Raw genomic sequence first — 13,242 nt, 5'->3', positions numbered from 1 at the left:
CATCCTCAGATCTTTTTATTTTTATTTTGAGACAGGTTCTCACTAAGTTGCTGAGAGTCCCTCAAACCCATGATCCTCCTGCCTCAACCTCCAGAGTCACTGGGATTTTAGGCTGTGCCCCTGTACCTGGCAAGAAGGACATTTTTAATGTGGGTGTTTTTACCAGAGAAATTAAATTCCTTAGAAACATGAATTATTTTGCAATATAAATTTAATGAATGAGCCAGGAAATTGCATCTGAAATGTGGGGAAGCTGCTTTCTTTCTCATTTCAAAGAATTCGGAAACTTTCAGAAGTGATTCCTGGTTGAAGAAATAAGCTACGTTGCCTTTATTTGAAAGATAAGATACCTTTTGTTGGACTGCAATAGACTACTTAATGTCAGTTATACTTTAAAATCTAGGACTTGCAAATCACATTCAGTAGAACTCATCAGAATTATGAGCTCCCCCACCCCCAACTTTAGTGATAAGCTGGATTGGTGCTATGCACCTGAGAACTCTTCAGGCTGAGTTTGAGGCCAGCCTGGGCAATATCATAAGATTATTGTTTCTTTAAAAAAAAAAAAAAAAAGAAAGAAAGAAAAGAAAAAGATGGTGATGAATATGTGTAAGTTAGAATTTGTTTTATTGAGGACTAAGAACATTTTGCCAGGCACTGTGGCACATGCATGTAATCCCAGTGATTTGGGAGGCTGAAACAGGAGGATCGCAGGCTTGAGACCAGCCTTGGCAATCAATTTAGTGAGATCCTGTCACATAAAAAAATAAAAACTAAAATAAAAGACAGGTGATGTCATTCAGTGGGTTTGATTCCCTGAATGGAAGGAAGGAAGAAAACATACCATTTTAGTGTTTAAAATGTAATCCAAGTTGATTTTGTGTAAGGTACTAAATCATTTTCAAGGTACTGAAGTGATATAAAAAATGTATAAAGAGCTGGTCATGATGGTACACATTTTGTAATCCTAGCAGCTCTGGAGGCTGAGGCAGGAAGATCACAGATTCAAGACCAGGTTGGGTAATTTAAAAAAACTTTGTCTTAGAAAATAAAAGTGCAGAGGTTTGGGCTCAGTAATAGAAGGTATACTTAGCAAGAATGAGGGCCCTGGTTTTAATCCCTATTGTGGAGCAGGGGTGGGGAATGGACATAGAAGGTAAAGGAAGGAAAAAGTTGTTTCTCTGCTTCTATCGAAATGAGGATATTTATTTAGAAAATTATTTTATAATATTACAAAAATGAAAAACTACTTGGTGGAAAACTTACATTACAGAAACTGGAACTCATCAGTTATTACCGCTCTTCTTGGTATCACACAAACTTTCAATAAACCTTTACCTACATAAGTTGTTTGACAAAGTATGTAGGATCAGGAGAGCTGTGTCCACAAAACCAGTGAGGAAGAGTATAAGGAGGAATGGACAGCTTATTTGCCATTAATAAAAACACTTAAAATTGGGAAAAATAAAACAACATTTACCTAGCATAGAATTAGATATCTGTGTTTCTTTGGGTGTTTTTTTTTTTTTTTTTTTTTTTTTTTTTTGATTCTTCAGCTAAAACAGAAGGAATGATTTATTGTACATGTGTTACACAGGCCACAAATAATTAGTCCAGAATGCCAAAGGTCCTGGGCAAAGGACCAACAGAGGAAGTGTTATGAGCAAGTTGAGTCTTCTCTTGGTGGTGGTCTTGGCAACAGGATGGTGATCTAAGTTCTAAATCCACCAAGACAAAATCTGGACAGTAGCAGGCAGTCCAACAACTTGTACCAACATCTCTGGCCTCTGGCATTCCTTATTTCTACTCCTTTGGCTTCCACTGGACACAAGCTAGTTTATTTACGCTTTACTCTGGTTCCCCTTCTGTGGTCCCTGGATCAGCTCTTGTAATGTTTCATGTAAATAGAAACATACATTATATAGTCTTTTGTTTCCTTTTGCTTTCATTTAGCATAATAATTTAGAGATTAATCCATAATGTTCTCAACACATTCCTTTTTATTGCTGTACTATTCCACTGTGCAACTCTATATCATTGTTTGTTTGCCCATTCACCTTTTTATGTGTGGGTTTCCAGTTCTTGATTTTACAGATAGATAGTCATTTCAAACATTTCTCTACAAGTCTGTTTTGTGACTTGTGCAAATGAATACCTAGAAGTGAGAACTTTGTTTTACTTTATATTTCTTAGTTTTGGTGGGAAGATATAAAAATGTGTATTAAACCAAAAGATTAGTATTTATTTTGGGGAAAAAATTGAATTGCCAGCTGTTAATTTTATTCTTTATCTCTCCCCCACAAAACCTACTACCTTTTCCATTAACTAAACCTCCTAAAATGGCATTCCTTATCTAAAACTCTTGTTTGCAAGAATATGCTAGTTTTGAATGGGTTAGTTCAGTCTTTGCTCTACTTGCTACCTCCCCTAATCCATAGTATTTCTACCTTACACTCATTTTTACTGTGGAGCCTTTTTCCTATAGAATCTTCCTATACTACCTCCTTTCTTCTCAGGAATAGAACTTAATGCCATTTAAGGTAAAGGAAATTATAGAAGAAGCTACATATCAAGGTTTGGGATTTGCTAGAGGTTCAGCTGTATGACAATGTTAGTCTTTTTTAAATTTTACTATTTTAAAATTTATTTACTGAAATGAAGAATAATTAGACCATGTTAATTTGGCTAATAATGAAAGCCTAAGCTGTATTTGCTGACTTGTGTAGATGTTGTAATTGCCTTGGCAGTACAGATATAAAAATCAATCAATTCAGAAGATAAGCTCCTTGTCCTCTCAAATATACTATGTATGTATGCATACACGTGTGTGTTTTCCATATTTTTTAAATTTGATACTTTAAGTTTAAAATGGCTTAAATTTGGGGGTTGAATTGGTCACGTTTCATTCAGTGTAAGGGGTTTTTTGTTTGTTTTTTGCAGTTTAAATTTAGATTTGTGAGGAAAAAATTGGAAAGCAAATAGTTCTGACAGGGGTGAAGAATGAACAACATACTACCTGAGAAAATGGATAAGAAGGCAGAGATTGGGGGGCTGGAGAGATAGCTCAGTCGGTAGAGTGCTTGCCTTGCATGCACAAGGCCCTGGGTTCGATCCCCAGCACCAAAAAAAAAAAAAAAGAAGGCAGAGATTGGGATTGGAATAAAACTGTTTTGTTGTTGCACATCCTACAAGAACTTACTAAAATGCCTTCTTTAAACAAGGCAGTGTTCAATACTGTGGATTTACAGAGATAATCTGATAGAGAGCCTATCTGAAAGAACACAACTCAGCAATTAAGCTCACAGCCTAGAATGAGCTAAAGTACCAGTAAATGTAGCATCGTAGATTGCTGAAACCCTATGAAAGATATATCCAGATTAATATAAGAAACTAAAATTTGTCCCATTCTTCCTAGGTCACCTTTTCCCAGCCCTGATTTCTTCTTAACCTATCCCAATCCCTCCTTTCTCCTCCGTCAGATTTACTCCTTTCCAATGTGAATTTTTTTGTGTGAGAATTTTCTAGTAGACTGTTTTTTGGACCTCTCAGTGAGTTTTTAAAATTTTTTTTTAAATTGAGCATTAGCATAAGATTTAGTCATAGCTGTCCTCTAAGATGGATTCTTGCTGTAGTTGAGGTAGTAGGCAGTGGAGAAGATAAAACGTGGAAAAAAATGTTTTAACCACTGGAATAGAAGGATAACCCCAAATTGTGTGGTGTGTGGCCATGAGAATTTTCTCCTTTTCTTGCATTTTTTCTTTCTTATTCTCTTCTCTCACCCGCCTGCCCTGCCTTGATGCTAGGAATTGAACACAGGACCTCTTACATGCTGAGGAAATACTATACTACTGAGTTACATCCCAGCCCCTTCCTCCCTCTTTTAATTTCACTCTTTGTTTATGCCACTGAAGTGTTCGTGTATCATCCATGTGTGTTAGTCTCTCAATGATGTTATCTTGTCTTTCTTTCCCAGGTGCTCTGTAATGAATGTGTGCTTCCACAGCTTTTTATTGGCAGTACAGAATTTTATTTAGGGTGGGAGGTTTGTTGTAATATTTTCTGTGTACATTATTGATTACTCATTAGCTCTTGCTTTGGTTCTGCTTTGCTACCTGGCATAACCAGAAATTAACTTAATTTGGAGTTTTTAGCAAGGAGACACATTCCCCTGCTCCAATTAAAAGGGGAAAAAAAGTACTCTGGTGGAGAAGCTTGACTCTTTTTCTATAACTGTAGTTTTTTGTTGTTGTTGTTTTTAGTTGTTGATTGATCTTTTTTATTAATTTATATGTGGTGCTGAAAATCAAACCCAGTGCTTCACACATGCTAGGCAAGCGCCTTACCACTGAGCCACAACTCCAGCCCATATAACTGTAGTTTTGAGAAGGTTGCAATAATGTGATAAGTTTGGAAGGAGGCAGATTGGTGAGCCACACCTGTCATCAGTGAAATGGTGCTCATCTTAGATGTTTTAAACCAGATCACCATTTCTTATTCATTGACTAGGTAATCATAAATAGGTTTATACTTCTGTTAGATAAGAGTGTGTGAATATAAGATAGGAAGTTTAGTTTTGTTGTTGTTCGATATTCAGAACACTTAAAATATTGGGCTCAGATATTTTTCAGGTTTTACTTTTAAGTAGTTTAAGTTATAGAAAGTTATAATAATAATGCAAATAATTGCTACACACCACCTAGTAAAATGCATGCATTGTTGACATTTTACCAATTGTTCTGTAAGATGATTTATTTTCTGAACCATTTCAGAATAAGTTGCATGCATCATATCCCTCTACTATGTAATACTTCAGTGTATAGATTTTTTTCATATTAATGAAAGATTAAACTTTATTAATTAAAGCATTTGATCAGTGTTATAGTCTGAATAAAGCAGTAACAAAATCAATACCTGAAGTATCAGAATGCAGTACCAGCAGTTAGTTAAATGTAATCCTTAAGAAAAATGCAATACACCAACAGTTAAAATGTACCCCTCAAGAAAATGCTTTATTTTTCCTCTCTCTCTCTCCCTCTCTCTCTCACATGCACACATGCACACATGCGGTGCTGGGGCAAGAACAAGGACATTCTCTTCTCCAACAATATTATCTTATTAAACTAAGGAAATATAAACTGATGTTATTCAGTGATCTAATACACAGTCCATATTAAGATTTTACTAGTTGGGCTGGGGTTGTGGCTCAGTGGTAGTGCTATAAAAATTTTTTTTCAAAGATTTCACTAGTTTTCCCAATAATGTTCTTCAGTAAACTTTTTTTTAGTCCATAATCCAACCTATAATCATTCATTGCTTTTAGTTAACACATCTGTACTGTTCTTTAATCAGGAATATTTCCTGTCTTTCTAGGTTTTTAATGGCATTTATGCTTTTAAAGAGAGTGACAAATCATTTTTTTGTAGAATTCCCTCAATTTGGGTTCATCCAGTGTGTTCATGACTAAATTTAGGAAATGTAGGTCTGGCAGTAGTAGTACATTTTCAGTGTGTGCTTCTCAGTGTATCATAACAGGATACACTCATTATCTCATTATCTTAATACTAAATTTGATCTGGTTAATGTGATAAATGCAGTATTCTCCACTTAAAAGTTATTTTTCCTTTTGTAATCGGTAATTTATGGAGAGATACTTGTGAGACGCAATATCAGTTCTTATCAAACTTTCATCAACAAAGAATTTTTAACATTCTTTGGTAATTTTGCCTGAATCAGTTATTACTTGATGGTAATGATTCATATATTCCATTGCATTGGTAATATAAGCAGTAACCTGTTCCTGCTTTTGTATTCCTTAGCATTAGGAAGTGTTGAGTATTTAACTAGAATACATTGTTTTGCGTTTGTTTGGCAGCTTTATTGAGATATAATTCAGATAGCTCATGTAAGTTCCTTTTTATTTGTTTTTTTAGTAGTGTAAAATTAAACCCGGGGGTGCTCTTCCACTGAGCTACAACCCAACACTTTTTATTTTTCATTTTGATACCAGGTCTCCTTAAATTGCTCACATTGGCCTCAAACTTGCTGACCTCCTGCCTCAGCCTCCCAAGTAGCTGGGATTATAGTTGTGTCACCATGCCTGGCTATAATTGCTTTGAGAACTCTCATGCCATGTGAAGTTTTACTCTTCTTTTCCTTCTTTAACAGCTCTGCATGAAATTGTTTCTTATAAGAGATGGCTTTTCTGAATTTATAACTACTCTGTTGGATTCCTGATAACACTCAGTTAACAATATTGTATTTAGCATGTGATACCCAATTCCACATACTAATTCCAGATGTGGTTTTATTTGTTAATATAACAGATCACTATTTGCCTATAATCTAGCTTGATGCCCAAGTGTGCAGGTTTTGGAGATACATAGATCTGGCCCAAGTCCTAGATATGTCACTTAACTAGCTCTGTAAACAAACTCATGACATCTCTGAATGATAGTTTCATAATCTGTAAAGAGTTGGATTATAACGACTGCTTTTTAGGTGGAGTAAGGATTAAGTGTTCATGTAAAACTCTGTATGTGAAAGATATTTTGTCAAATTAACTTTTATAAGATCTTAAGTTCTTAAATCTTTTGTTTATGCACAGTATAAGCAGATTATAAAACAGTCATTATTTTGAATAAACTCTACAACATTTGGTCATCTTTTACAGCACAGCACATATGTAGTATTTTCAGCATTCAATAATATAAGATTATTGAATTTGGAGTGTTTGGATACTATATCTCATGGTGTTTTTAAACCATGTTGCTAATATAAATAGTACATTTACTATGGTCACAAAATCTGAAAGCTTTTCACAAAATGTACTATAGAAATTGAGACCAATATAATAAGTATACATATTGAGGTCAATGTACATGTAAAGGAAAAGTAGTTATGTGGTTTTTCTAGGACATTTTTATTGAAGTACACATGTATTGCCTAAAGTTTACTTAAAATTGTAGGGAAAAATACGGATGAAAACAAGAACTGTTGAAGCATCTAAGACCAAAATCCTCCCTTGTCTGTGGCTTTCTGATGCAATTAATTTTGCATTAAACTTTACATATAGGAGCTGGGGATAAAGCTCAGTTGCCCTGGGTTCAATCCCCAGCACCACAAAAAAAAAAAAAAAAAAAAAAAAAAAAAGTTTACGTATAGTAGTAGTGCTAGAATATTATTTAAAAATTAGATTGAACAAGGATATAAACAATAAGGCTATTATGAGTAACCCATGTCAAATTTTTAAATGGCACCTCATTTTTATTGGGGAATATAACTTTTTAATGAATCCTTTAAGTTAATTAAAATCGTTTTACAATTTATTTAAGAAGTAGACTATATCATTGTGACTATATATTTGGAGGAATTATTTATTTATTTATTTGGTACTGGAGCTACATTCCTGACCCTTTTTATTTTTTGAGACAGGGTCTCACAAAGTTTCTTAGGACCTCTCTCAGTTGCTGAAGCTAACCTCAAACTTGTGATCCTTCTGCTTCAGCTTCTTGAGTCTCTGAGATTACTGACATGCACCACCCCACCAGGCTAGAAATAAGATTTTTATCTTATTGATACTTCCTTTTGTTTTGCGTGTGTATGTGGTTCTGGGGATTGAACATGCTAGGCAAGTGTTCTACCATTGAGCTACATTGCTAGCCCTTACTTTCTAATATATAAGACTTCGGGATATTTTTGTTTGTGTGTTGTTTTGAAAGTTCAATTTAAGTAGGATAAATATTTCATATGGAAATGCTTATTTCAGAGAACCCTTCTACCACTTGATTAACCTGAAGCAATAATGGTACTATAGAAATTCAAATTGTAGGGAAATGTGCTTTTACAGATCTTTAATGGTAAATATGAAAAATAGAGCTTCTGCTGTCAGGAGCTGTAACAGTGTTATACTTGGAACACTGAGATTCTCTACTATTTGTAAAGGTGATCTTAATTTTGTTGCTAATTATTCTAAATAAACTAACTAAACTTTAGGAAAATAGAAAAATACCTAGTTTTGCTTACTTTGGGTGCAAATGATTATAAGAAAAGCTCCTTGCCCACCAACCTTGTGGCCAGGTATTAAAAAAATCCATAGGTTAAAGTTACATTTGTTAACATTTTTATATTAGTGTCAAATACCAAATGGAATGTTTTGTTTTTTAATTTTAACTCGGCCCTTTTTATGTAGCTTTAATAATGAAATCACTCCTTAAGATTTTAGATGATTAAAATGTGGTACCTAATAAATTTTAACTGTCTAAATTCTGTTTCATGTTAAATGTGTTACAGGAATGAATCTGAAGTCTGCTGCAGTAAAACACTGAAGGCTTTAAAATGTTTTCTTGCATAAAACTCAAACTTTAAGTAGCTGCTTATGAGAATAGGGAAGGCAGGAAGCTAATGTCTGTCTCAAGATACAGGACAGCTGTTTGCTCATCAACCTCAACTGTGTGAGTAGAGAATTAAGCCTGTAACCCTATGTAACTGGGCATAGAACTTAATTTTTTAAAATCTGAAGTGCTTGAAGATACATCCTTAAGTCAGCGTAAGATATTTTTATAGGGTCCATTTTTTTCTGGTGGGCAGGATGCTGAGGGTGGGGTGGCTGATAGATTTTTATTTATGCAACTAATGTAATTAATGACCATGCATCTTTTTCAAAATTATTCTAGGCATTGGAATCTATTACTAATTTTAGCAAAAGAATTATAATAATTCAGATTGCTGTTTTTAGCTTTTATTATTTTTTTCTTTATAGTTTTTATTTTATTTATGTATGTATGTATGTATTTATTTATTTACTAGCTGTAGATGGACACAGTGCCTTTATTTTTTTTTTATGTGGTGCTAAGGATTGAACTCATTGCCTCACATGTACTAGGCAAGCTCTCTACCACTGAGCCACAACCCCAGCCCCTGTTTTTTGGGTTTTTTTGTTTGTATGTTTTGTATTGTTTTATTTGGTACCAGGGGTGCTCTATCTCTATCACTGAGCTATCACCAGCTTTTTTTATTTTTTTATTTTTGAGATAGGGCCTTACTAAGTTGCTTAGGCTGGCCTGGATCTTCTGCCTCAACCTGTGTAAGTAGTAGCATTTATCGGTGTGTTTAAGTATTCCTGGATGATTTCAGCCTTTTCAAATGAGTATTTTTACCAACCAACCAGAAATATATATGTTAGGAATATGGAGTTCGGTATTAATACAGAAAATTGCTCCCAAAAATAATTTAATAGTACAATCAGAGAGAGCATATACTTCAAAATGAAGGAACTCTTGTTCCCTAAATGCAATTGAAAGTTTTTTAAACTTGACAATTTTTACTTTTAAAAGTTCTTTGGAACTGTTGTGGCTTGGTGGTAGAGTGCTTACCTAGCATGCGTGAGGCACTGGGTTCGATCCTCAGCACCACCTAAAAATAAAATACAGGTATTGTGACCACCTGCAACTAAAACAAAATGTTTTAAAAAGAAGAAGTACTTTGAATAATATAAATCCTTATTGAAGAAAGAGAGGAAAAAAATTGTGTATTTTTTTCTCTTACTAAAAGTTGTCATGTCAAGAATCCATTTGGGAAGGTGTCTGTTTTTTTTCTACTTCCCCACCCACCCCCCGTCCTGGACTTTAGGAATAAAGACTCTACATTGAATCTCACTGTCCTTTAGAACAATGCATGGTGATTTTTTTTAAAAAATACAATTATTTCTGCCTTTTTTTTTTTTTTTTTCCTTCCTAGATTTTAGGAAATGAGACTCTAAATTAAATCCTACTCCCCCTTAGAACAATGTATGGTTTATACAAATAAGGTGATTTAAAAAAAAATACAACTATTAAGCACAATGATGAGCATATAGATAATAATTGACAAGATTTTGTTAACTGTTAGGGAGGCAGGGGGTATTTGCATGGTGCATTTACACTTGAGTGAAACTCATCTTTACTATCACAAACTTTAGCTTTAATATCACAAATGTGTTGACTTAAAGAAAATCAGAATGGACTCTTTAGAATTACTGAATGAGAAGACATTTAGAATGCATATGAAGGATGTACATTGAATATTGATATTCTTATGAAAGTAGTCAAAGGGTGCGTGGCAAAAATGAAGATGTACAGAAAGCAGTGAAAAATTCAAAGGTTTCTGTTTACCCCATTCTTTGCTTCTCTGGACTGGTCAGTAGATATATAATACTGTGTTTTTCCAGAGGTTAATTCCTAATCTTTCTGTAGCTCTGGAGAAGAAATATTGTAATCTCCTTGTTAAATGATGACAAGCTTCACTTTAATGAAGTTTTAAGATCTGCAATATAAGATTTAACTCTCCATTCATAGACATTTGGCATTTCACTTGTAAAGCCAAATTTAATTTGGTGCTACTATTTTGCTTGCAATACTTACCAATATCTTCCCTTTTCTCTTTTTTAATTAGTGTCAAAAATAAATAAAATTCAAGGTGAAAGAAGCCTTAGGAACATATTCATGAAGCTTTGATTTTAAAAAGGAGATTAGACAGGATACACAGAAAAGTGAGAAGCTTTTATAGCTATGGAGCATTTGGGAGAAAATCGCATGATAGTAAATTGGTAACAAATTTCCTTTTCTCCTTTTATCTCTCTTGAGATGATTCTCTGTGTTCTATATTACTCCTCTATCAAGGGCATGGAGGAAAGTGCTAAGAAGCTAGTTAACCTTACTGGGATAGAAGTACAGGTAGGAGTGTGTGAGCACCATATGTAAAACTCTTCTATTTAACCATCCTGTCCTACCATGTTCCTTAACACAATAATTTAGACTCCTCATTCCTGGGCCCATTTCTATGACAGAATTTTGCCTGGATTTATAAATGAATTTTAGTTTCTTTTTCTATTGTTTTCCACAGGATGACTGAAATGGAGTTCCTAGGCTGTGTAAAGCATGGGACATGGTTAATCAGGCCGCTTGGTTTCAGATCCTAAGTATACCTTTTAACAGCCAGATGATATTGAGCAGATTATGTAAAAGTTACTGTGCTGCAGTTTTCTCATTTATAAAATAGATATATCTATAAAATATTTACTACCTGATAGGGTTGTTGTAAACTTGAGTAAACATCAGCACTTAGAAATTATGATTAATATTGTTAGACCTGTTTTCTTGAGAGGAGTAATACTATATAGGATTTTATAAATCCTCAAGGCAACAGATTTTAAGACTTCAGAATTAAGAATCTGGAAATCACAAAGTAGGGTATTTTCAATTAAAGCACAATGAGAGACTTCCACAGCACAGCAGAAAAGAAATTTGACTCCCCTGCCTTCCTATTCTCAATCTGCTGCATCCATTAGCCCCATTTCACATCCTCAGTAGCCACATGTGGCTAAATGGCTACTATATTGGACACTGCTGTTCTAGATACTTAGGTATATTAGATAATGTATATACATTAAGCTTGACATTTCTTGGTAACATTATTCCATTTGTCTGGAACATGAAAAATGGACCCTGGTGTCACTTCTAACTCAATGAAGGAAGAGAGAGGGTTTAGAGTATTTTCTTGGGTTTTAATAAAGTGATTTTTTAGGCAGTTTATAAAATTCATTGTAATGTAGTTATTTTAAGTAAAGGTATTAACAGATAAATTAAGCAGTATTGCAAGTATTGAGATCTATCGGTGACTGCTTCTTGTATTAAAGTGAGCAGTCTATGTGTGTGTTTTATGGAAACAAAAACTAATTGTAGACCACATGATATTGTATTCTACCTATGAACTATAAGGTGAAGTGTTGTTTTGCTATTTAGGTTGAGATTTAATTGTATTCCTCCAGAATAATTGATTTTGTTTCTCAGAATATTGTGCCTCCTAACTAATCATATCTGTCTTTGAGTTAGATGCTAAGAGGAACAAAGTCAACTGAATAGCTTCTAATTATCAGATAGGCCCTTATGGACATATTGCATTTTACTTATTGACAATATTTCTAATATCTTTTTTTTTACCATTTTCCCTTGGACTGACCATTTTTACTGACTTTTGACATTTTCATGCAGCATGCATTTTAAAGTCACCTTGAATTCTTTGCAGAACAATATAAGGTATATAAAAATGGTAGTATGTTGTAGATAGCACTTGTTGAGGCCTTCTTCCCATTCTAGGGTAATAGGATTTCCTGTTGCCTGCAGGTTTAATTGTAGAATCCTTGCATGGAATCTAAGCTTTCATGATGTGACTTTATTCTGTTTTTAGAATCATTTCTTAACCATACTGTATTCCAAGCACACACAGTTCTCCTCAGATAGACTGTATTCACATGTCACTTAACAATTGGGATATGTTCTGAAAAATTAGTTTTTGGACACTTTCGCTATTCAGCACAAGCAGAATATACTCACGCAAACTAAAACAGCTATGACTTCAACAGGTGATAAAAATCTTATGGGTTCACCGTTGTACTTGGGGTTGGTCATTGACCAAAAATCATTATATAGTGTATAACTGTACTTACTTTCATCCTTTTACAATTGTAAATGCCAAGTGTAAATATTTAGAAAATTTTTTGTTGGCAGTTGTTCAGAATAATGTGTCATTTTATAAACTTTTGAGAGGAGGATGTTAGTAATCATTCCCTCACACTGCATCAAGAAAGTGGTGTCGTCTCAGGTAGAAGTGAGACATTTTCAGAAAACTCCAAATAAGTGATCTCTGTCTTGGTAGCAAAGAGGACTTTGTTTATCTGCCCTTGGTGATCTGTGGGCAAATAAAGGAGTCATGGATTTATGATTTCTGCTATTGTTAAATACTTGACAGTGCTACTTACCCTCTCATTTTGTAAACTGCAGATGTTTGACTTTTAAGCCACCCAAATCTGAACTGAGCTTCATATTGCTATTTGTTATAATGTTTTCACCATCACTGCCCCACTTGATCTTCCTCAAATTCCTATGAATTAGAAAACAGAGGTATCACACCTATCCTCATATGAGAAAACTTGAGGCTGACCATTTATTTATAGTAAGTTTCAGAATTGGAACCACCTTGTAGTCCTTTATTTTTTTCAATGTGCCATAGCAAGTTGTCTCTGTGTGTTTAATAGTTGTTTTGTAATGATTTATAGTTATGCCTCTTTTCAAGATGTTTATTATCCATTTCCCAAAGTATTACATTTTAAGTAATAAAAGAGAAGTCAAGTTCTGAAATACCTTGTAGTCATTTTTGAGGTCCTTTCAAAAAAAAACTGCTATGAATTTAGAGTAGTGTATTTCAAAC

At 34.1% G+C, this 13,242-nt stretch overlaps 1 protein-coding gene across 7 annotated transcripts in view; it reads left to right on the top strand.

Moving 5' to 3' along the window:
• Window positions 1-13,242, top strand: part of Zfand6 (zinc finger AN1-type containing 6) — a 71,434-nt gene that overhangs the window by 27,832 nt on the left and 30,360 nt on the right. For 4 of the 7 annotated variants that reach the window (XM_047541698.1, XM_047541697.1, XM_047541696.1 and 1 more), the window contains exon 2: window positions 8,290-8,450. The exons of the other annotated variants lie outside the window; for them this stretch is intronic. The gene's annotated coding sequence lies outside the window, so the exon portion shown is untranslated. The remainder of the gene's footprint in view (window positions 1-8,289; window positions 8,451-13,242) is intronic. 7 annotated transcript variants of the gene reach the window in all.

Source organism: Sciurus carolinensis, chromosome 2 (assembly GCF_902686445.1).
Source record: "Sciurus carolinensis chromosome 2, mSciCar1.2, whole genome shotgun sequence".
Taxonomy (NCBI): Eukaryota; Metazoa; Chordata; class Mammalia; order Rodentia; family Sciuridae; genus Sciurus; species Sciurus carolinensis.
The sequence above is the reverse complement of the archived record's forward strand: the minus strand, read 5'-3'. Positions and strand labels throughout refer to the sequence as shown.